The sequence below is a fragment of the Alosa sapidissima genome, chromosome 17 (assembly GCF_018492685.1).
Source record: "Alosa sapidissima isolate fAloSap1 chromosome 17, fAloSap1.pri, whole genome shotgun sequence".
Taxonomy (NCBI): Eukaryota; Metazoa; Chordata; class Actinopteri; order Clupeiformes; family Clupeidae; genus Alosa; species Alosa sapidissima.
The window spans coordinates 17,523,454-17,549,269 of NC_055973.1; the positions used below are offsets into that span (position 1 = coordinate 17,523,454).

General features: G+C 42.2%; 1 protein-coding gene and 1 long non-coding RNA gene across 4 annotated transcripts in view; both read left to right on the forward strand.

Annotated features, from left to right (window-relative positions):
* Window positions 1–8,102: 8,102 nt before the first annotated feature.
* Window positions 8,103–25,816, forward strand: part of LOC121688093 (E3 ubiquitin-protein ligase RNF152-like) — a 27,841-nt gene continuing 10,127 nt past the window's right edge. For 2 of the 3 annotated variants that reach the window (XR_006024494.1, XM_042067455.1), the window contains exons 1-2: window positions 8,103–8,257; window positions 22,963–23,029. The gene's annotated coding sequence lies outside the window, so the exon portion shown is untranslated. The remainder of the gene's footprint in view (window positions 8,258–22,962; window positions 23,030–25,816) is intronic. The other variant, XM_042067456.1, reaches the window with a different exon arrangement.
* LOC121688098 overlaps window positions 21,201–25,816 on the forward strand; it is a 14,743-nt gene continuing 10,127 nt past the window's right edge. The window contains exons 1-2 of the long non-coding RNA XR_006024498.1: window positions 21,201–21,412; window positions 25,098–25,105. This is a non-coding gene — a long non-coding RNA (uncharacterized LOC121688098). The remainder of the gene's footprint in view (window positions 21,413–25,097; window positions 25,106–25,816) is intronic.

Sequence of the window (25,816 nt, forward strand, 5' to 3'; positions counted from 1 at the left end):
GGCAGATGAGGTTCAACTAAACTAAACCTATACATATGTTTTATATGGTTCGCGAGAAAATTAACATTGAACCAACGTGCAATTTAGGCTAATCATATTTGCATTTTGCACAGTGCACACCCATTACTCACACAACACGTGGCAAACCCAATATCACAATAAACAGCAAACCGTACCGAATACAGGATATAAAGCATGCCTCTGTGCAATAAGTGGTTCCTGAGTAATCCGGTTTTAAAATTGCAACACATTTCTACATAGCCTCATTGGGGCGAAATTATAATGTATTCTAATGTAAACTATTTGTCAGTAGGCCTACATACATTTTTGTAAATTGCTCAGCCATAGATTATCCCACTATCATGGTTCTTATATTGTCAGGTTCCAGCCAATCATATTACAGATAAATGAATATATTTATATTGGCATGCTTCCTAGTGACATTAATGCAAAAATATGAAGAAAATCAAATAACGAGACACAAATATTGATATAAAGCCTGACATAAGCCATATGCAAACATTCACATCATGCAGATATGGGTACATCCTGAAAAAGGAATAGCATGTAGGCTATAGGCTATGGCCAACAATGACCAATATATTATCTTAAATAAACTAGCTGAATAACACAGGTGACCACTTCTGCATAATTTCATGGAGTGCTGAAATGTACACACATTTCTGAACTGTGAAATGTAGCATATGTTTTTGTGGTTGTGAACTTATTGCAATATCACTATAACTATTCCACCTGTGTGTGCATGGTTATAATTCTGAAGTGCAAAATATCTTAGGCTACAGCACAAATATTTCCATAAAAATAAGCAAGTCTGACCTCTGAATTTATTTTGAAAGTGCACCTGATTGATGCATTTAAAAGTTAAAATATACAAACATTTCTTAAATTCTTACTCTATTAAATTTCTTAAATTCTTACTCTATTCTGTTGGATATCTGAAGCCAGTTTGTCTACTTAGATACTGTAAATCCTCAAATTATGGCCGGGGTCTTAAGACAAAGTACAGGCCTTTAGGGGCAGGATTGTATTCGAGACAGCCCTTTATTTCTTATGCGAGTTTTATTTTGAGACATGCGTTTCTTGGAGCGGCATACTGGTAGGCTATCAAAAGCATGACATTTTCGGTTTAGTTTGATATTTAATTTACTTTTGGACCGTTTGATTATATTGTTAAATGTTGGGACTGATGGGCACTGAAATCTGGGGAGGTATTTGATGATCACTATTACGTTCCATGTAGTTGAAAGAGTGTCGGGATTTCAAACAAACCATCTGCTTTCATGCGTTCATTGAACGTCTGCGGTGCTGTAATGGAAACCTTATTGCGTAGCCAAGTAGCCTTGAGTTATTTTTTAATTATGCATGATTTACTTGTTATTAATTTCGTAGGCTGGCTTTATTTTGTTATATAGAAGTATCTAAATAACCTGTTAAAATGTACCAGAATTCAGGAAATTGCATCTAGTCCAAAAAAAAAATTCTGGGGGAAGACCCCCATACCCCCCCCTCTGAAATGTCCCACCCACTTTCACAATGCCTCCGACACCCATGCTCCTAGTAGTAGGCTAGATCCCTTTGATACCAATGTTCATTTAACTCTGGGACCCTGGTCCCAGGGATGGATTACTGCACGGGCCTTCCGGGCCCAGACCCAGGGGCCCAAGGTGTCAGGGGGCCCTGAAGCCCAAGCCTTTGCTTGGAATCATTGCCTCAATATCAACACATCAGGATGTAGGCTATGAATCTGATTGAATTTAGTATTGGCCATCCCCAAAATGCTAGCCTGACCAGCCAGACCCACATTAAAATGTAGGGTCTGGGCACTCACCGTTCGCAGTGCTCAGTCCGAGGGGCGGGATAATCGGTTGTCTTTCAAATTCCCTCTGCACGCAATAGGACAGCACTGAGTCCCATGCGTTTTCCCACCAGCGGAGCTAGTTGGCTAGTTTAAACTTTTGCCATCTCAAAACAAGCTTAACTCGTGTCACACTGTTGGCCAACAGCAATATCCATCTTCTTTGTTTTCAAGTAGGAGGGAATTCAAGCCAAACTGTTGCAACTGTGCCATTAATCATTATGTTATGCCTCCCTAACGACTCTATAGACCATTTGATTGGCCTGATAGAAGTTTAATTTTTCGAGCTCACAAGCCAACGGAGAGTTGCTAGACTAGCCCTGGAAGCATATGCAATTTGCTGCCGCTAGGGTGTGTCTAGATTTCTAAGCTACCAAAATGCACCAGAATACAGGAAATCACATCAAACAAATGAAAAAAATTCTGGGGGAAGACCCCCAAACCCCCCTTCCACATATGCGGCAATTAGTGGGGAGCCCTTAATACATGTGGGCCCAGGGGCCCAAAAGTTCATAATCCGTCCATGCCTGGTCCCTACACCTGAGAACCACTGATGTACGTTTTTTTTACTGTACGGGATAATGCTGAATGAGCCAAACAAAAATTTCCGCATCAAAATTTTGGTTGGCCCCACCAAATCTCACTCCAAGGTTTTTTGAAAAGAACCAAGATTATGATAACAAAACACAACTTTTCAATCTAAAACTTAATCTGAACAGATATTAGTGCTGAAACCTTTCAGAATTCTTCACTTTCTGCTGATGAAAAAACGAATGTCCGCCATGTTTTTTGTTCACGTGAGCAACGTCTTTTTGTTGTTATGTCACAGGGTGTGAATAGCTCAGCTGTGTGGCCAAGGCTATTTGTACCAGGGGTGTAAATAGACACTCCGTATTTTAATCTTTCACATATTTTTCTGCAATATATATCCACATGATGAATTACGATTCATCATGATGAACGACAACATGTAAAATATACATTTATGCAACACGTGAACAGAAAATGCATCTCTTAACATTAAACATTATTTTAATAAGGTATGACCTGTATGTTATGGATGCTTACATTATTCAATTTGACGATCATTTTATTGATTTAGGTAGTTGACATTTCTGTATCTCCACTCCATTTCTTCTCATTGGCATGCCATCCAGGAATTGCCAGAATGCCAACATACCCTCATAATCATGTCTCTGCAAGAAAACCACTTGGATAAAGTGTCATGTCTCATTTTCCCTTGTAAATGGCATGTTACATTTGGGGGGAAATGGCTAAAGGAAAACACATGAGATTCAAGAAACAGAAAGGGGGTCCTTGAAGTCTCTCACCTCACCCGTGAGTGTAAATGTTAGAGGAGCAAGTAACCCTCTCTTCATGGCCTTGGTGAGGGTCTTCAGTCCTCTTCACAAACAACCATTAAAGTGTCAGACCCATGCAGGTTCATCTGTGGCCACTTCTCCTTCACCTCATGTCAGCCGCCCATTTTCCCTTTACAATACATCCAATTATGCAGTGGCACCTGCCAGGTCCCTCTGCTGCCCAAACGATGGTCACCTTCCCACTCTCTCTATCACTGTGATCTCACTGAGAGATTGGGGATCTGAGAGAGGATTTTTTTTTTCTGTCTTTCCTTTTTCTCTTAACTGTTTTCATCTCTCTCTCTCTCTCTCTCTTTCTCTCTCTCTGAGTGCAGAAAAGGAAGTCATCTTAGGCAAGATGACAGGTGATGGTTTGGCACAGGGTTTTGATGAGTTGGCATATGTCTTATCATGGTTTAAGCATGAAGGCACTGTTGTGTGTGTGTGTGTGTGTGTGTGTGTAGAGAAACGGATGTGTCTTTCTACTGCATGAAGACTGGAAGGTGATCAATCTTGAACAGCTTGCCTTTAAAACCGCTATCTCTACTACTGCAGAAAGGAAAAATGATATGAGAGCTTTTATGTGTCTGGTTTGTTCTGTTGCTTTCTGTACACATGCTTGACTGATTGAAATTGGTCCAAGAGGATGATTTTGGTCTCATAAAGTTTAGACCTAAATTATATATGCAGGTGCTTCCTCATGTGTTCTTGGTGGGGTAGAATATGGTTCTGGGCTGTCTGCTGGAATGGACTGAGCCCAGATGGGAAGGAGACGGAACTGTGAGTATGTGAGCAGGGAGCATCTCTCTCTGATTGGGCTAATTTAATGGATGGGCACTCCTCATATCTCATTCTGGTCATCTGCTCCAAGGTGGCCGAAGCAACAAGAAGATGGTGTCTGACTCCACTATCTTCCTCTCCATCTCTCTTCAACTCTCTCTCTTTTTCATTTTGTTTTGTCACAGCCGTGTTTGATAGTGGAGATTGTATCGGGGATGTCCCTTATACAGTCTATGGGATGTCCTAGGACATCCTAGTTAATATGTACTGTATAGAGGCAAAGACAGTGATTGCTGTTTTCTTTCGATATTTGCATGAACTTGGAGCATGCTTTGGAACATACTTTAATTTTAGCATTCTGGAATTGTGTTAGCATAAAAACATTAACTTTAATCCAAATCTGTCTGGAGAGTGTAGCATTTAGGATTTGTCCATTATTTGGAAAGTGATGGTGAACCATCATGGATGTATGTAAAAGACATCTAAAAAGCCCCATGATAACATGTGTCCCAAATCAGGATTATTATGAACTGTGACTCAAGAGGCTTGTGTTCTCATTTAGTGGTCTTGTCTGGGCTCTCGTCTTGTGGTTCAGCATCAGCAGTGAGACTATCAACAAAATACTTTCGTCACAATTCAGTCAGTTGTGCATTCTTTTCAATCAAAATAGGCTAAGATCAAATTCCTCAGAGCACCATCTCACCCAAAACATGGTCCTGGAACATGTTTCTGTGAGCAGCAGTGTCCATTTATTCACACACTCACACACTTTGGAATGGCTCAGCCTGTGGCTTACAAGGGGCTGCTGTCCAAAACAAGGCTAGTGGCACGTTAATGCTGTCTGCTTATCATAAATCTACCAGTGACATCAATCGTGCCTCTGGGTGATGCATGGCAAGATTTGACCGAGCATGGCTGAGAGCTCAACACAGCTTCCTTTCATGCTGAGTGATGCCTCAGTATACCATCTCTTACCACACACGCACACACACACACACACACACACACACACACACACACACTTACACACACACACACACACACACACACACACACACACACACACACACACACACACACACACACACACACACCAGCCAGCATACCTCCACTATGCAGACCATCTTAGTCATAACCATCCATCTGCCCCAGCAGCATGCTAACACTGACAGCTATTAAACGTACAGTGTCAGAACTGAGCACAGCATTGGCAAGAGGTCTTGTTACCTCAACCACACTGTCAGAGAAACTAAGCCACTGTAGGAGCACGGCAAATACTCTTCAATTAGACTGACACAGTGGAAAACACAGATGGATTTAAAAGAGAGGCAGAGACATGGAGAGGAAGAGGGAGAGAAAATAGAGAGATAGTGAGACAGTCAGAGTGTGAAAGGGGGAGAAAGAGAGCTAGTAAGCTGGAGAAAACAGAAATACATACTTGCTCTGTAAGGGGCTTCCCAGAGGAAGCTCAGAAGCAGACAGTCTCTTTTAGGGAGCACGAGTTGTCTCCTCTCATCATCCTACCACACTGCAGTGGGTAATGTGAGTGCTGCCGATGGCAGAGGAGTCTCTTTGCATTTCATGCCATGCAAAGCAACTTTCAGACATGATTTCAGTGTCTTGTCTCAGCATTGCCAAACACACAGGTAGCTGCCATCCTGCTCAAGATAGTATTATGACCAACACTACTGCTAGCGCAGCATGGTCAAATGTAGATTTTGTCTAAGTTTATTTTTTCACCGGCTTTTGGTCGCCTATTCCCGGGATGCTGAAACACCGAAACTGAAACTGGGTGGGCATGCAGTCCCACTGGGCTAATAGGCTCACTCAACAAAATGCCAATGGCCTATATATTCATAATTCAGAAGCCAAAACAATTTTGTGCCAATATCATGTAATGCAAAGGTTCAAAGTTACCAAGATTTAACATGCTGTACCACAGGGCTTTTAGCTTCAGAGAATGGCTCACAATACAAACCTGAGCAACATCCTGGGAGGGATAAAGGGCACCATTGAGGGAATAATAGAAGATGAGTGACATCATATATTACTATATGGAGCAGAGAAATATGGATTAAGAAAGGGGAAGCCGAAGACACTAAGAAGTAACAAAGTCTCTGCAGTAGAAGCTATGTCTAAATTCTTTACAACACATTTGGTGTTATGATGGACACTGGGGTGAATTACAGGAATCCTTCAGCATCTCAGTGAAAGAGTTCCCATAAAAAAGTGCGTCCAGCGCTTGAGTTTGTGAGATGTGCATGTCTGTTGAGATTATGCATTTTTACAGCTCCTTTCGACAGGAGAATGTTGTGGTCAAAACAGAGTACAACAGGACATAAAACATGGCACAGGCTTGTCCAGAGATCATCAAATGACTGCATGAGACTGAAGGTGTTTCTGCAGAACCATATGCCATTTTATGTCAAAGCTCAGGAAAGACCTGAGGTGAACCAGACACTTTTCACCCAAAATGTTCCTCGTTGGTGGAACACACTGCCAGTTCCTACAAGGGCAGGGACATCCTTTTCCACTTTCAAAAAACTCCTGAAGACCCAGCTCTTTAGAGAACATCTACTCTCATAGCAACACTTACAACAAGTCTTACTGATCCTAGCACTCACCAGCCGTTTTAAACTGACAAGTAACTGTTAAAAACAGCACTCACCGACGCACTTATTCTTACTGTACTCTAATGTTTTTTTAAACTGTCCTAAAATTGTGAGAATTGTTCTAAAACTTACTGTTTACCATGTTGTTAGTCGCTTTGGTTAAAAAGCGTCAGCCAAATGTAATGTAATGTAATGTAATGTAAAATGTTGCCTGAAGAAACCTCAGTGAAAGAGCAGATCACAAGACTCAGAGAGACACTTCAGAGTACTGCCTCAAACTCCTCTGCACAACTAAAAAGATACAGGTAGAATACTAAAAGCAAAGCAACATATAGGCCTACTTGCAGGCCAAATAACCTCAAAAAGTTTATTCTGCTGTTATTTTTCACAGACTGACTAAACTGTGTCTGTTGATTTTGCTGTGACAGCATCACTAAGAATACTAGATTTTTCCCCCTAATCCCAAGCATTCAAAGCCAGCCGCTATCCTCAGACACTACTGGTTAGGCTGGGGAATACCACTGCCACTGAAAAGTAGGACAAGTATGCAAATACATACTCACATAATAACAAACACTTTTTAAAAAGGCATACATGCATATTCACAGGCCAGGACACACCCACAGATATACACACACACAGGAACACAAAGCTTGTCACAATTGCGTATGTGGAGGTGGTTGTAAATTATTTTAGTGAGGCTGTCATTTTATATCCTGCGGACACTGGTGTGAAAATAACTGAGCTGCAGCCTGATACAGTCTTTAGAAAATCCTAAATGTATTTTTGCAGCGCATTATGAAGACACACACACACACAGAGGGGGGGAGGGGGGGGGGGTAGATAGAGAGACAGAGAGACATACATCTATCTGCTATCTGGTGGCACCATCACGTGAGGACTTCTCCACACTGATATCACACCACCCATAACTCATAGGCAGCTTTTCGTTCTATCTCATCAAATCCTCTGTGATCACAAACTCATCTTCTCTAAGCTCTCTCACATCCAAGCAACCCATTTTATAGCCTCTTTCCAGTCTGTAATGCATTAACATGTACCAGCCTTGCTGCCACATTCAACGGTATCTCTCCCAATAACAGTCAGGACCTCAGACTGCATGTAGCAAATGGTGGTATGTGTGTGTGTGTGTGTGTGTGTGTGTGTGTGCGTGCGTGCGTGCGTGCGTGCGTGCGTGTGTGTGTGTGTGTGTGTGTGTGTGTGTGTGTGTGCGTGCTTGCAGAGGAATCCCCATGAACTGTCTCTCAATCATATTTAATCTTCTCTGATTCAAATAGCATTTTCATTTATTAGAAGTAAGCATGTAGGTGGTCTTTAAGGAGGAGTCGGGGCCAAATGAGACGCACCCACAATGTTAAGGTATCTTCCTGATAGGTCAAACTGGCTAAGGGGTGGGACGACAATGCAGTTGGTTTTAAAATAAGGAAGGCAACATAAACAGCGAACCACCTCCCTAGTTGGCAGGACGTGGTCACCACTGTTGATTTCATTTCATGGTCTCTGAACTCACATCAGGAACGTTAGCCGACAATTTAAACGGAACGGTCAAATGTGGATCTCGGCGCTCTTTGCGCGCGAATGAACCAGTGAGAAACCCATACAGCGTTGTGAGTAGCCTATCTTATCTTGAAAGTCACGGAAATAGATTTTTACTTTTCATGGATGTAAAAACGACTACTACAAAGTTCTTTGCATACAAGTACAAATGATAGGCAGTTTGACTTGGTTCTGTATGAGCATTTATATTTTGGACTTTACAATATGCTCTTTGCAAGGATTTTTTGGTATTAAATGGGGTTACCATCTCGACCTAATGCATATGTTTAATCTATCCGCGAAACTTGAGAATTGCAGGCTATGGATATTTGCACAATGATGTTATTAATTCTAATTTAGATACACCGTTACACAGTGTAACCTATTGGCTGGGTAACACATTCGCAGTATCGTTTTCTTTATCCGTTCTTGTCTTTTTGTTACATCGCTGATTGGTCAGAGGTGGTGTCGACAGACAGCTAGTGCCACTCGCCAAGCCATTGTTTGAAGAAGAGTGATAATATTGCATATGCGCGCAGAACAATGCTTTATTGCACCGACGCGTGTCCACTCTTGGGGCTGGGTTCCCCTGTTGTCATAGCTAGCCAGAAGGTACGGACGGCGAGATGCAGGGGATCCTGTCAGTGATATTCTCTTTGTTATCAAAAATTTCAAAAGAAACTCGTGGAACTGCAACTATTGTATGTTTTTTATTATTATTGGAATATAAATGATTGCCGTTTTAGTCGTATACAATGTAAAAACAGCATTTTATTTTAAATCAACGTCAAGATTTGATTAACCCAATCAATGCACCTACTTGAATTAGGTATCTTGAACTTGTCTTAGACAACCAGAGAGATCTAGGATAACAAAACAAACAAAAAACTCAAAGAACAGAACATGGACCCCCAAGAAAGCACAGCACCATTAACCGTCGCTAAGGCAATTACATGTAGCTATGTTATAAATTATGTCATTAATAGCATACATAGGCTCTTGTCAGCTGTCCGGGGCAGTAGCATCCTGTGAAACAGTGCGCACAATCTTCAGGCCTTCCCGGACCCACTCAACCCGAAACCCTGCCAATATGGATAAGCATCTCTGTGTTTGATGCTTGATGTCTGTGCATGCCTGTGATTTGTGCACAAGGAAATGACCTGACACACCCTCGACAACTCTTTTTAGAGTTTTAGGATGACTTTCATAAGCAACCTCTCCCTTTCTTCTTTGAAATCACCACTCATTATTGTTCCATTCTATGTTGATGGATGAGCAAAATAAACCTTAATTTCAGACAAAATCTACTCTATTGGAAAGGATTATCTGTATAAACATTATTGTGTCACTGGTAGTCATATAATGATAGAAAGTATTTTTTTGTCATGTTAATCACTATTATTCACAGTGTTCGCTTGAGTTAAAGGTTGATAACAAAGGGTGGAAGTGAATATTAGCCAGAAGCACTGACACTGAGAGTATGTGTGTCTTTGTCACACCACTCCATTTTCATAATGAAACTGTATGACTGGTGCATCATGCTTTGATTTGTATCTAGATGAGGACTAAATTAAACCTGTGGAATTTGCAGCTGCAAGTACACACTTCTCTGTCTCTGTCTCTCTCTTTTTATATATCTCAGTCTCTCTAACTTGATTACTGTGGTTTTCCACCAGTCTCCTCATTTGAGGACTGGTCTGATGAGATTGATTTAAATAATGTATTTTGCACTGATGGACATAGTTTGTACCATAATGGAGTGCTCAGTGTAAGACAAAGCCTTAGATGAATTTTGAGCTTAACCACCAAACAGCTGCCTTTCGTGAGAGCAGAGTTGCACATTGTATAAAGGAACGAAACAATGAAGGAAAAATTGATGTTTTGAATTGACATATTTATCCTGCGTGTATCCTTGCTTCTATTTCAGACATGTTTGACATGTATTAAGAGAAATATCTACATGGGTGGTTTTATTGAGGTGATCCTTAGCTGTGCATTTTGAATGTCAACAATTTGTCTCCATAGTGGTATTATTTTTTTTCTCCTGCAAAGTGGCACTCCATCCCTCAAGCTCCCTGTAGGCTTTCTGCACAGCATATTCATGGCTTTGATGCCACACAAAAGAGCTCTTTGTACTTTCTTGGCACCCAATGATATAGATAAACCTCCTGCAATGAAAACATTTGTAGTTAGTTTCAGATGGAGCATGCAACATTTTTTTGCCATCAGGAATCTACTTGTTTTACTTTTTGGCTGTTCAGCCTTGGAATAATTGGAAAGGTGCTGAGTCACCGGAGGCCGTGCCTGTCATGTTTATTGAAGTGCTGTCTGCGCATGGTCTGCTACTGTTGGCTAATTGCTGATGTCTGATTGATTGACAGGAGGGCAGGCAATGTGATTGCTGCCCTAGATCTGAGCTGTGAAGCCTCTTGACCAGTTGACCTTCAGAACTACCCTTTTCCTCCTTACTTGCCAATCAAGATGTGTTACTGCTTGAACTGAGCGTCAATTTTGAATGTCCGAGCTGTGCTTTGTCAGTATCACTACTGGAATGTGGTCCATGCTGTTGGATTTCAGTGACAGTCAGTGTTTACATAACCAGATATAGCTTCAGAAGATTGGTGCAATGTGTTTGTGAAATTTTGCGATCAGATGGAATGCTCAGGGCCATTTGGGGATTGGAGGAAACAGATCAAGTGAAAGCCAATGAGCTAAGATGGAGGGCTGGTGTTCTTTGAAGCCCCAGAATGTGTCCTCAGTCTCCCAGTCTGACAGTTATTTAACGTCTTTCTGCATGCTTTTGAGGAACTTGAAGGTTTTCAAAAATCAAATGTATGAAAGCTGTTATTGTGTCATCAGAAAGGTGTCAGCCGCTCTCCCTGGTGACTGGCAGATGCATGACTCTCACTGACAGGTGTTTTGTGCTTTTCTCCTTTCCAATCTCCCATATGTTCGTCTTTCTTCTCCTTCAAATGGATGAAAGTCAGGATGAAAGCTTTTGGTTTCCACTTGCATTTGTAGTTTCAATAGAGGCAAATGCATTTCTGATGCTTTCAGTATCCAAGTCTGACAGTAGTAGTGATGACTAGAATATTTTGCTGCAAAATAAGATGTTTAGTAGAAAACAAAGCAAGTCATGTTTTGTAGTGAATTAAGATAAGTTATTGCAGTTAGTGCCCTCAGAATATTCATATCCATGTATCTTGAATTTTACAGCAGATAGAGTAGCCTAGTTAATAGTAATTCGTTTTGATAGAAACATGCCATGATTCTCTTTCTTTTAGTCTATTAAACTTGCAGAGGAATCTACCCAACACTGTGGGGAGACTCATACACTTTGATAAAAGCCTGTTTTCCATGAGGTTGTTGAGCGATAGTCACTCTTATGAATACTTCAGGACACCCCTCTGAGCTGTGTTTTGCAAGTCAGTTTCCATCTCTTGATCTTGAATTGCTCTGTGTCCCTGCAATGCCAGCAGGTTTCCCCTCCTTTCCCCATCTATTCCCATGTGCATGGCAGCTCCATGCTGGCACCCAAGTGTTTTGCCCATGTCAGGTGGCTAATTGGCCTCCATCTGTTAGAAACAAGTGGCTGTGCTGAATCTTGGGATCTTGGGTAATGTGTGCCTGGAGTCTCTCTCTGTCTCTCTTTCTTTCTTTCTCTCTCTCTCTCTCACTCTCACTCATCACTGTCATATTGATTTGTCTGTACTTTTGTACCCCCTTGACTTGTGGCCTGCATTGTCGTTGACAATTTTCCTATTGCATATATTGCTCTTGTGCCAAGACTTTGGGAAGATGGTATTATAAAATTAACTGGAATTAAGACAGGATCAAAAAAACGTTGGTCTTGGCTAAAGATTTCTAATGGTTTGGCAAGTTCAATAAATAATGAACTTGATTATGTTCTGAGTCACCACAGCTGAGAAAACTGTGGTTCTGTAGTCTTAAGAGAAGGCATGATTTTGGATGTATGAGTGTAAAATGAAGCACAATATAACACAACTGAGGTGTGTAGTCTCATGTCAGTGTCAGACTTGGTTTCACTTAGCATTTAGAAACAGGAAGTGCTCATAAACCAACGACATACAGGATGTCATGTGCTGCAATTGCATAACTGTGGGCATATAAGTTGTGAGCTTGATTTCATCAAAACTCAGCCATAGAAACAGAACACATTGCTTTATGGGGTTCAAGGATAAAGGGCTGTAATGTGACTAATGCCTGTGTGCTTTTGTATGCCTTTGCATTAGCCACATTCTTTACTACCTTGCCCATTTCCTCCTGGTGGACTCCATCCGTGTCTGTAAAGGCTGAAAAATCACATCCTAGGACTTGGGAAAGCCTTTTGTCAGCAGGAGTGTGCATACATCACAGTGTGTAGCCCACATCACTGTGTTATCTATCAAACTCTCAGATCCTCTATTCTCTTGATAATGGTCCTTTGATTTTAAATGCTTTTTATATGCAACACTGTGCCATAGGAGCTTCAAATAGTATTCAAAAACTGTAGGAACCTATAGAACCTATGAACAGGAGACATTGCAGTGTATCTTTTAATTTGATTTTATAACTAAAAAAAATTGATTTGATTTTTTTAGTTATAACTACCAGAGTAACAATACTAGGTTACATTTTCTTTCTTTTTCTGAACGCAGAGATTTGTGCCAATACATTGTAATGGGTTGGCCCCATCAATGATATACGAAATAGAGCCTGAACTGCCTGTCCTCAAGTCATGGACCTCATTAACTATCACACTGATGCATGTTGGTGTCATGCTGAGTATTTGTGTTTGGATGAAAATGAAGATATTATAATCCCATTGACATGTCACAGATGTTGAATATAACACAGCAGGGATTAAACCAGATCCTGCTGTGAGACCTAACTCCCCCACCAAAGTTATAAAAATACCAGAGAGAAACACACACACACACACACACACACACACTTGGCTTGTATGATTGTTTCAAGAAAAGCTTGATGAAAGTCTGTAGTGGAAATATATTTTACTTTTTGAAACCCAACATTTATTTCCCATATATTTAATTATTTTATTGAGTTTTGGGTTGTTGAGATCTTTATTTTTTGATACAAATATGTAAATGATGGTGTATATGTATGACATTGTGTGCTGCCGCACAGTGTATAGCATTTTATGGTCGACATTATAACCTTTACGTTTTTATAGATCTTTTTGTCTCTTGTTTTTACCTCCTCTCTACCTCAGTCTATTTTCGCTTGATATATTATTGGTGTCTATCTATAAATTGAGTCTGCGAGTCACTGTGTGATTCCACCTGAATATCTCCGCTTCTACCAGAGGTGCTTGTAATAAATGCAATTCAAGCACTTTTCTTGGGGTGGAAAAAATATGTCTGACAATTGATGGGGTGCCAACAGTGACCTTCACTAATAATGAGGTGATGTCTCGCTATCTGGGGCTGAAAATGAATGAGCGATATAGCAGCAGAGGTAGAGCGCGGCGCTTCCTGACAAAATGTAGCATGGGACATGCCAGTTGTTAAATCCCATTCCTCAGCAAAAATGGGAAAAAGCAAAGGGACGGCTTGAATTGGTTCCGAAATCTAGGGAGGGAGAGGGAGTGTGTCAGGGAGGGATGGAGGAAGGGAGTGATGGTGAGTTGAAACTTCCAAGGATACACTACCAAGGTTACCTTGTTTTAGAATTATGTCATAAATTGAGTTGTGACCCCATGGGATCATGTTTCTGCAGCGACTGATATATTATGTTGGTGTATCTGACTATTTCTTTTCTCATGCAAGAGTATTAGTACAAAATGGAGTCTTCGTGCCAGTTGTTAATGGTTGTTTGCAGGCCTGTAAGTGAGCTGATATTGGTGTTTTTGCATTAGATGCTCCCCGCTGCCTGACACTCAATTTGTTTTGCCATTCCTATCTAAAATGAGTTTTTCATGCGCACGCAGCCAATATTGATGCTTTCCACTGGCCTCCTGTCTTGGCCTTAATGACGCCATTAAATGCATTTCTCCAATGCCTTGTTGATCTTTACTATGTATTTATTTAGGTTGCAATTCAGCATTTGCTTTGTCGAGTTTATTGGTAATGTATCCTCTCGGTATCCAAATCACTTTGTTTTTCCCTGGCACGCATTGTTTTAGGGGGTATGTTTTGATGAATGTGGTTGTGTTGCTTTTGTATAAATGCTGACTAATGGTGGACAGTCATCTGAACCAGCCATTGTTGTCAGATAAAAGGCATTTTATTCCCCACTGCAAACACCCTGTGAGAAAGGAAAAGATTGCTTTAGCCTGGACAGTTGCTATTGTCCTACTCGTACCCCTATGGACAAAGAATGGGACAGTGATGTGCTGATTAACATTCTCAGAGCGTCGCTCTGAACAATTCATTTGCCTCTCCTATGGAAATTATCAGTGCAACATGTAGGGATCTTTTTTTGTTGAATGTAAGTCCTCAAAATTCCCTTTCCTTGTCAGTCCCCGGATAACCTTCATTTCACAGTGGCCAATATCTCTGCAACCAGCTGCACAGCCCTTTCAGTGAAACCTTGATGACAATCAGTTCACACGATTAACTGAGCAGTGTCTTTCAGTCGCGTCTGACCGAACACGGGAGACGTGGTAATTAGTGGTGCTTGTCTTGACACACGCGTCGAACTGAGTGCAGTGCGGTGAAAGGTGGTGTTTTCTGCCAGGTTAATTAACCAGGATGAATGGGCAGCTGGCGATTCAGCGGTGGTACTACAGGGAAGCTGCAGTCAAAAGCAGTCAAGGGTGCGTTTGTGGAAGATGATGGGGGAAGTTGAGTAAGAAAGGATGTGGGAGGATGGACTGAATCAGTCTGCTAAAGGGAAGACTAGATGGGCTACAGAGCTGTGATGATCCTTTGTGACTGTCCTCCCCTCTGAGGTCATGTAGCCTTGTGTTCATTGGAATAAGAAGTCTGAGTCACCGACATTCACTTGTATCTGACCCACTTGCCTCCATGCAGACAACGCTGTGTGGTTACAACCATTATTCACCGATTGGGTTTTAGATCAAGAAAAGTTGCCCCACTGTCTCACATTAATCTTTAACATAAGGCCAGATGTGGCGGTCCTCTGGAGGACTTGGGTCCCTTTCAGACAGGCCAAGGATGTTCATATGGGTCATAACAGATGCTACATGTGGTTTTCGTTAAATGTTTGGCACGCTGCACAAAGACCATGATGTTCCATACTTATATTAGGGCTGCACGATTTTGGAAAAATACTGTATCTAATTGTCTCTAATAATCTAAATAATCTCCAACATTGTGATTGCGATTTGATTTGCGATATCAGTCAAGCTTCAGTTCAATATTCCAAATTTTACAATCATTTTTCTTCTGATTGTGCATGCATAGTGCAAGGGAATCACAGCACACCTGTTAGGTGAACTTCACTGTCACAGAAGGAGGATGACATGAATATAAAAATTAGTTGCACGCTAAGGGGTTTACATTGATTTTGTAAAAAAAAAAATTCAGCTATAAAGTTAATAGACTGGGGCGGTCTATACATGGGAAGGCATTTCTTTTCTTCTTTCTGAATAAAGTATGATCTGATGCTGATGTATTGGGCTATTGGGCACTGTGGTTAATACATGAAAGTGGTCAATTCACATTTTTTTAGCTTTTTTTTGCGCAAATCACTGTTGCGATTTATACACGGTTACAGTATTCCAGGGACTTCAAAACAGTGGCATGTTGATTTTTTTGCCTTTAATCATTTTACAAGCATCCTTCTAATTGAGGAGCCCTTTAACACATCTCTTGCTGGTATGGATTTTCCATTGTTAAGAGCTGGCACTAGACAGACACCTGACCCACTTTTATAATTAAAGCGTGTCTGACCGTCCTTCTCAGTGGCTTTCCCTCCTCGGTCCATTTATTAATGGTGCATCCAAATCATCCCAGGAGGGCGCCTACCCTAGTGCCCGCTGCCGCACTCATGTACACATAATCAGAGCCTCACATGGTTTCAGGCCAGCAGTGCTTGGATGTAGAGCTAGTGCGGATGAAAACTTGTATGCACTGAGTGCCTGGCCTGGAAATTGGTATGTAAATATTGAAGCAGTGTTGTTTCCCCCTCATCTGCACCTTGCAGGTTATCTCGCTCTCTCTCTCTCTCTCTGTCTGTCTGTCTCTGTCTGTCTGCCTCTCTTTCTCTCTCTCTCCCTCCCTCCCCCTCACTGTCTGACGGTAGTAGTCTTATTTTACTTTTAGATTTGATGTGGGGATTGAATTTGAAAGCTATTTTCCCTCTGTGGAATTACCGTGATGTGTTCGGTGAGGTCCAGAGTCCAGCAGGGCAGTGTGTGTTCCTGCAGGCTCAGGCGGAGCTAATAGCATTTTTATCCAAGGAGGGTGGGGGAGATGATTTTTCAAAGAGTGACCCCGGCTGACCCCTGCTGGAAGTTCTCGGACGGGAGGTTGGCGAGCCGTGCTTGTCACAGCGGTTTCCCTGCTGATGTGAAAACAAAGACCAGTGGGGTGCATGAGATCAGCCAACAGCCCCCCCCCCCCCCCCCCCCTTTACTGATGGAGCAGGCGGAGCAGTCAGACGGGCCACCGATGACATGCAGGAGGCTTTGGTGGAGGAGAGACAGCTCTGACTGGCGAAGTTGAGGAGAAAGAGGGTGTAAATGTGTAAAAATGTTTAGTTTGTAATGTTTGTATTGTTATTTAAGTTTTAGAAATGAATGACTGTTGTGTGTTTTGTAAAATCAATGTTTAGTTTGCATATTTGTTATTGACGTCACTGGCTTATAGCAGTAAAAATGTACAGAGATGCATAGGAGTTAGAGTGCAACAGTCTTTGATCATGACTAGACAGAATTTTTCATGCATCTGTACATTGCTACAGAATATCTGTAATGTAGCCTACCTTTTACAATACTAAAGAATTTAAACTTTAAAGAAGTCTTGCATCATTGACTCAAGTCAATGAACTAAAATAAGAAACGGCCCCATGAGAGGGAGAGATATTTGAACTGGGCAGTCCAAGGGCTGAGGGAGGAACAGGGAGCCTCCATCAGGATAAAGGAGCCAGCAAGGGGGTGGGAGCGTGAGATGTTTACTGTTGTGTCCCTCTCACAATTACGGGGAACAGATGGAGCCTCACAGAGCAAGCAGTCAAGAGATGAAGACCGGCAGGTAGGAGAGAAGAGAGATGGAGACTCCGGGAGAGGCAGACAGAGATGGAGAGCGAGGGAGACCTGGAGTGAGAGAAGGAGCGAATTATGGGCCGGCCCCCACGATTCCCATTTGTCTTTCCATCCGCCGTGCGCCGAGATGGCTCCGTTCTGCTCCGCCGGTGTGGACGTTTACTGGGCAGACTGCCACTAATGCACTGCCTGACGCTCCACACCTGCGCTTCTGTCATCCCCGGCCCTGCCTGGCCCGGCTCCAGCCCGCCTCCTGCCCGCCTCCTGCCCGGCTCCAGGCTCCAGCCCAGTCGCTGGCTGCTGGGCTCCAGGTGCTGGGGAGCAGCTCGGCTCGTCGGCCCGTCACCGGCAGCGCTGCATGTCGGACATGGTGCCAGGGCTCCTCTGGACAGATGCCACACAACAACAACAACAACAACATCAACAAAAATGTGCTGTGCCTGCTGTCACCTTCCACAGTCCTGTCATGGCACAGATGTTGACATTATGTTAAATTTTGCCCAAATGTACATCTGTTGTCATTTTTCATTAGTGTTGATTTGTGTCCAGGTGTTGGTGTGGTTAACATGTTAAATAGACAAAATATGTTTTGAGGCATTGGCTCACATGAATGTTTCTACATAATTGGTCATTTCAGGAGTCGGGTTTTCATGAATGCAATGAAAACATGTGAATGAGCTCAATATAACCCAGCTAATGATGTCCACTCATGATTTTATGTTAAGTGGCCTGTCATACACTGTGGGCAATGTAGAGTCATGAACTATTACACTTTTGACTGGCCTATTGAATTGAAGTAGCACTGCGGCAGCAGAACTCATGCATACAAAGCATATCTGCTCATTTCAGTGGATGCTGAAAACCAGCTGATTATCACTGAGAGAAGTGGGTGTCACCATGGCAGCGATTAAGGTTAAGTGCACCTCCTTGCCTGGGGGGAGGTGGACTGTTACATGACTGAAGAGTGAGAGTGGGACTGTGTGTGTGTGTGTGTGTGTGTGTGTGTGTGTGTGTGTGTGTTTGCTGCATGTGGTAATGGACTATTTCAGCAAGAGGCCTTAATGCATGTAAGCCCCCCCCCCGCTGTGTGTTTTTAGGCTAATTAGCTTGGGCGTGAGACCCAAATCAAATGTCCTCCATTTTAAATTCAGCTGAGGTCATTCATGTGACTGCAGACCTCCCTTTCTCCCTTTGCTATCTTTCTTTCACACTCTCTTTCGTTCCCTCCCCTCGTTCCCTTTCACTGTGGGGGTGACGGTGGGTTAGGTTCTGATTTACTGGAGGTCATATTCCACTCGGTGTGTGGTGAACATTTGTGTGGAGGCGCTTGCCTTTGCAGCGTCCTTTCTGCATAAGCTTTCTCTTAAGTTTGAAATTGTTCGTCGAGGAAGGGCTTGGGAATAAGGAGAGGAAAGGAACCTCCTTAAATAAACCAAGGATCAGTCCTCTGTCCTCTCTCTCTGACACCTCGTTTTCATCTTGAGTTCTTCAGGGCCGCACTGAAGTACCTACCCTGAGGCAGGTACTCTGTTCGGCCCCGTAGAAGTTCCCGGGAACGTCGCGTTACGGGTCAGTTCGTCTCCAGGAAACACACACAAATGTCCCCGCCGTAAAACCAAGTTCCAGGTCCAAGAGTTAGGCCTACATGTGGATGCTGCACTGACACAATCTTATCTGTCACTGATCAAACTTCCTAGCCTGGAAAGATTAAGGGTCTGGCCACAAATAATGTAATGTCCCAACTCGCCAACTCGGCCGGTGGGGGGGGGGGAGATACCCAAAGCACTATAATGAGGGGGGATCTCTCTTCAACCACCACCAAACCAATCAAACCCAACAACACCACACCCTAAATCAAATCCAAGATGACACACCACAGTGTTCTTCAAATGCAGAACTTATTACAGGGATTTCCTTGACATGACCTTGTTTGTCGAAGGGGGAGTTGCTAGTGTATCAGTTCAGTTCAGTGATTTGCACAACAGGCACATGGTCTTTTTAGACTGCTGGGACACCCATCATGTGTGCAATGACATTGTGTGAAAATGATGTTGGTGAAGGTTAAAACTTCTATGTGTGTCTTTGTGACTTCACTCCTGACACACACACACACACACACACACACACACACACACACACAGTACGGAGAGACAGAGAGAAACAGAGCGATGAACATAGGGGAGAGATATAAAGGAGATAAATCCACATTTGTTGTGAAAAGACAATATAGAATTAATATATGAGAGAGATAGAAAAGGTAAAGAGGGTGTGTGTGTGTTTTTGTGAGTTGAGTGACAAGACTGTGTGTGTGTGGGGGGGGGGCTCTGTTTGATGTGTATTGGTTATTGCATGCACCAGTGTCTGTCTGGCTGTAGTTCATTTTCAACGTGATGTAATTAAGCGTTTAAGCCTCAGCAGTTTTCACCAGGCTAATTAGTTTAGAAAGTGCTGATTTCCCCTGGCGACGGGACCAAGGGTGACAACGACCCACTCTGTTACTGCTAGTAATCATGGCAGTCCTGTCCCTCACAGGTGCTCTTTCTCTACCCCAGCATCCTCCTCATTCTCTTTCCCTCTCTCCCTTTCTTCCTCCTGCATTTTCCTCTCTCACTCTTTCCCTCCTGCATCTTCCTTTCTCACTCTCTTTCCCCCCTGCATCTTCCTGTCTCTTTCTTCGATGTGCCACTCTGCTGTGTGTCAACACACACTTCTGTCTGCCACTGCGTATACCACGCTCACACCTCTGTGCCTGCTGCACAGTGCTCCTGTCATAACTGCTTCCCAGTGTGTTGAGAACACGTCGGCATGATTGGCTGACTCCGGGCTAACTCCCCAATTTAACAAGACATGTTATCATCATGTCTCTTTTGTCTCTATGGAGTCTTTAGGAGTCATTGTTGTTGACTGTGGTCTGACCGTTAGTTAATAGAACTAGATGTATGCATAGTCATCATATTCACCTGCCGATGATGATGGAACATCATTGATTTTGGTAACACTCATAACCACCAAAATTCTAATTATTTACACATGCAACCTAAAGCTTTTAAAGACCCTCAACAGCCTCCAAGTCCTCCCTTGCTCTCTGTTGGAGACAAATTGAATCCCCATTTCTCCTTACAGTTTGAAGTGTTTTTTGTAATTGTTCCAAATCGATGCTTCACGTCTGAGAGCTCAGGCCGAGGTCAGGGTTTTCTCCACCAACACAGATTAAAAAAAAAAGTGGTTACCATGGCTACAGGGCATTGCATTGACTGTATTGCTCTGGATTTTCTGAAGCACATTTGAGAGATTGTGTGTGTGTGTGTGTGTGTGTGTGTGTGCGCGCGTGCGTGTGTGCGCGTGTGTGCACACTAGCCTTGTTCAGGGAGGACAGGAGAGCTTGCTTTTCAGCCGCCAAACAGTGTGCTATGACCCATACACTTAAGTCTGCATTCTGCATTCAAGTCTGAGTTTTGCTTTAAAGACACGTGACATTTTGTTAGGCTTCCTGAATCAAATTGAGTTTAGGCACACATCTCTCATACAGAGATACATAGATACATACTAGACAGATGGATCGACAGACACACAAGGCAGAAAGATAGATAGGCAAGACAGCCACATAGACAGACAGATAGACAGACCGCAATTGGGAGCAATACAATAGTTCTCCCCCATCATGTTTCAGAGAAGCAAACCCACCGAGAGTGCAGAGCTCTGGAGATCTGTACGATACAGACGATTGAAAAGGACAAGAAATAGGGTTAGGGGAGAGGAGAATGCAGTTATGGGGCAGGGAGATGGACAGCAAGCAGGTTACTGGGGAGGGAGAAATGGGAATGTTGTCTTCAGGGGAGGCTGTGTATGATTTGATCTGGGGGATGTGGTTATGGGGCGAGTGGTATGACTTGGAATGGGGTTCCAGATTTTGAGAGGAAAAAAAGTGAAGATGGGTAAGTGAATCACTCTTCTAGGGGTCCTGGTGCAGGGTGTTGGGGCAGGGATGGTGTGTGTGTGTGTGTGTGTTTGTGTTTGTGTGTGTGTGTGTGTGTGTGTGTGTGTGTGTGTGTGTCGTTATAAAGTGGGCCTGTGGCGAAAGCTTTGACTGAGTGTCACACTGTTAGCTCAAGGACAAGCCAGTGCTCAGTCCACACTTTACTTTCTGTTAGAGCCCCCCCTCTCTTTCTCTCTCACTGTCTCTCTCTCCATCTCTCTCTCTTTCTATTTCTCTCACTGTCTCTCTCTTTGTCGGTCTCTATTTATCCCTCTAATTTTGAAGTATGGTCTGTCATTTCCTGTGTGGTCACCTGGTTTGCCCTTCTCTGAGCATTTCAGCCTGGTGTCACAGGCCTTGCTGTATCGGCAGTAATTTTAACTTGTCGCTGAAGTGCCACAGTTAGCAGGCAGTTTAACCCCAGCTAATTTGCTTCAGTAATTAATCATATTGTAGGTGAAATGGAAGCTGCTGTAATGCTGTGTGGTCACTCTAACGAATTTGGCAAAAGTGTATCCCTGATTTGATAAAAAAAAAAAAAACAATCCCTCTTTCACAGTTAAATACTACAGTGGTGGATACATTCAGTGTCAGTTAAGTGGTTCTTGTTCATGTTGCACAAACAAATCAGCTTCATCCCTGCTCTCCTGTGCTTTTGGCTTGGTACTTGGTTATATTGCGAGTATGCATACCATTGCATAACACTAATATACAGTACATTGTAATTATTTGATCATATTTGAGATACTTATGCAGCAAACCATTTATCTATCTATATATCACACCACAGTGAAGAGGTTACAGTAAATGGATAAGAATCATCCACAGGACACAATGCAGTGTGTCTAAGATGTGCTTGTGTGCCTGAGCGTGTGCGTGTGTGTGTGAGGGTGTGGCTGGACGTGTTTAGACAGAGCCTGCCCTGTTGACTCCCTGAGTATTCCACTGACAGACTGAGCATTTGCATTATAGGTCAGGGCCACCGGCCACATTGTTTCATAGCGTTTGTCATCTAGACCTCGCGCAATCTCTCTTGTGTGCCTTATCGACTGTGGAGCGGTTGTCCATGGTGTGCTTCATCATTATCCAAGTTTGCTTAGCCTTTTTTAAGAATCTTGTCTGCTTCATATCGATTATCAATGACCTTGTCTTTAGTACTGGATTCTGCATCAATTGTGCTTTTTCAGCCACTGCAGTATAAAGTAATACACTTTATTTCAGGCTTACTGTAGAGCACCAGTGCTAGCAACAGCACACTACCAGCTGTTCAAATTCTACTCCGTTGGATAATCCTATCGGTATTATTTAGTATGTTTACATCACCTCAATTTATCCTTCTTAGACTTCATGTCTGTGTTTTGTCTGCAAGACATCTGAACTTGTTCTTGTTAATACTACTACTAACACTCATGAACTTTGGTAACTTGAGTGACCACAGTTTCTGTCTCCAGGATGCAGACATTTTTTCCCTCTCAAAACCGTGAGTTACTATTTTGAAATGTTGCAGCTAAAGAATTTGGGGTGTAGAGTAGAAATTGAGTTGTGCACAGAACTGAGCACAGCTTTCTTTTTTAAGTTCATTTTTCTTTTGTCCTGTTTTCTTTTCACAGACACCACACAACATTATGGAGTGTTGAGTCGCCTTTTGATTTTATGTCCATTTCCCTATCAGAGAAGGTATGTGTCTCTCTTTCTCATGCTGTTCATTATTAAAGCTTTTTTAATCGATTGTTTTAGATTAGTTTTGGGTGCTTTCTCTGATGGGTTATGGCAAAGCTTTTTACTCTTAAGTGCTCTTTGTTAAATGTTGGAGAGGTCAATAGCTAGCCTATGACATTTTGCTCCATTTCCGTTTAATTACTAAGAGTGAGCTGCTGGGTTTGCACTCTCTCGTCTAGGCCATTATGATCTATGAGGGAAGGTATATGCTGAAAAAATTATGAGTGATTTTTCTTTGAAAACATCAACTGTATTACCCTCTTGGGAGGACAACATGAAATGCAAACCCATTTGTTTTTGTTGCAATTGTGTGCTACATTGTAGCGAACTTAAAGGAGAATTATGGCTCGGTGCAAGAAATTGGTGCTACCTAGTTCGAGTTGCTGCAGCTAACACCTAGAGCAGACAGGCAGCTACTGTGCTACACTCTGAGGGCATTTTTAATATCATGCATACTGGGTAACATTTGGTGCTGAGGGGGTAATCAATTATTCTAAAACTGGCAAAAAGGTCATGCTCCTGCCTGAGACATCAAATGACTTAACATTTGAAACGTTTAAGTCATAATATGACAATTGTTAATTTCCAGAGAAATGCAATACTGTTTGACTGGCTCCAAAATCTTGTATATCACTTTATGGCTCTGTAATAAATGTTTATTCTTTTACAAACCTATGCTAAAAAAGGCTTAAAATAGGCTAAACAACCCGTTATTCTTTACACTGACTTGCTCACTGTCCATGCACCAACATGTTTATTACCATGGTGACTGGGAAGTAAACAGAAGGCAAAACGTCATCATGCCGATTCCAACAATGCAGTTTGTTACTTACATTATAGGAAGTCTCTACTTAAACTGCCCAAACAACTACATTAGACACTCGTAAAGCAACCCCCAGGGTGTTTATATTTTAATTTATTGTAATTTATTGTAATTAATTCACAAGTCACTAACATGCAAACCCCTCTTGAATAATCAGCTTTCATAAATTGTTGTTTTATATTGACGGCTGATCATCACCTGCACCTGTCTAGAGATGAATACCCCTCATTTATGGCCTATGATGATTACACTGCCTGGCCACCTAAACATCACTCTTACCTCCCTGTTTAGCTGGTCGCAGACTAGCTGTGTTTAAAAAGGGTTTTTAAGGCTTAGAACAATGCAGGCTGTAAATACAGCCCTTAGTGTTTCTATGACTACCTAGACACCGTAATTTGTCTTTGATGCATCCTCAGTGCATTTGTGGGGTGGAACAGCTTTGACCTTTGCTCATGTATAGGCCAAATGCAAATTATGCAGGTTGCTTGTTTCTGTCAGGAACACTTTGTCTATGTAGTGCAATCAAAACTTACATACATTGCACACATATTTGGTGTATGAAGACCACACACTCCTCGAATGACTGAGATGTGTCTACTGTAAGTGAGAATAGCCTGCATGTCTCCATACATTCAGTACTCTATAGGCCATGTTTGTATCACTGCTTTATGTATCATTCTGGTTTTGTGTGTGGTTGTTTGTGTTTGCATTTTAATCTCGGATCAAACGCTGCACCAAAATGGAGTATTCTGGGTCTTCGCCCTTCCGACTGTTTATCTCCTCCTCACCACTGTGAGACCCCCCTCACCCCCATAAATGGCTGTCAAAAACTCACCCTTTGATGTTACTCACCTGTCATTTGTTTAGTTGTTTTGAGGGTTTGCAAAAACATGTCGCTGTTCATACCATCCATTTTACATTTTTTTGTTCCTTGAGTGCATTTTATTTTTGCAGAGTTGTCCGACAGCAGGAGTGTCAGGGGGGAAATCAGACATCAAAGGATGTTGAATTGGCAACACATGGGAAACATTTTTTGAGGCGAAGAAGGCAGAAAGCATTGGATGGCTGTCTAATTGCCAGAGGACGGAGGAGGGTTTGGCACTGTGGGGCGAGCCGATCTAATTTACTTTCTCTGGTTGTGAAATAATTCCCTTGTTATGAAAACACTTCACTCAATTTATTTTCAAGACGCTTGGATGTAAGATAGCTTAGTAAACTGTGACATGAGAAATCATTGTGTAATGTGGCGCCATTACTGATAGCCCATGCTTAGTCATTGTCTATCAACATTCCCTGTTTTGATTGATTTATTGTTTAATGGTCAAACATCTAAACTTTAGTGTAAACTTATTTATTATTTTGTGTTTACAATGTCAGTTTATTTGTGTTGAGGTGGAAGTGTAGTGATGCAGTATTCATTCATCTCTAGAATATTTGAAGTGACAGTTTGACAAGTTCAACCCTTCACTTGACTATGGACATATGGATGAAATAGTATTGCCATTTCTCAAATGTTCCTTCTTCAGTGTCTTACAATAACTCCTAACTTTGGCATAAAATAATACATAAACTTCAAAATGCCAAACTCTTGTGACTTACAAACTAGTTCCTCAGTCTGTGCATTGTACCATACATCAGGATGTTGACATTAACATTTGAGAAGGGTTTAAGGAAGAGATTACATAGGGCTCTTTGCAAATGTGCCACTGAAAGGTGTTTAGCAGTTGAGATGCTGAAAGAATTTGAGTCGGTCTTGTTAGATAAGTTTGTGAGTGAGGTGTTTAAAATGATATGAATCAGATTGTGTGCATGAACGTGCATTTTGTGTGTGTGTGCGTGTTTGTGTTTCTGTGTGTGTGTGTGTGTGTGTTTGTGTATTTATGTGTGGCAGGTATTGTATTATCTAATCTAGGCATGTGTGC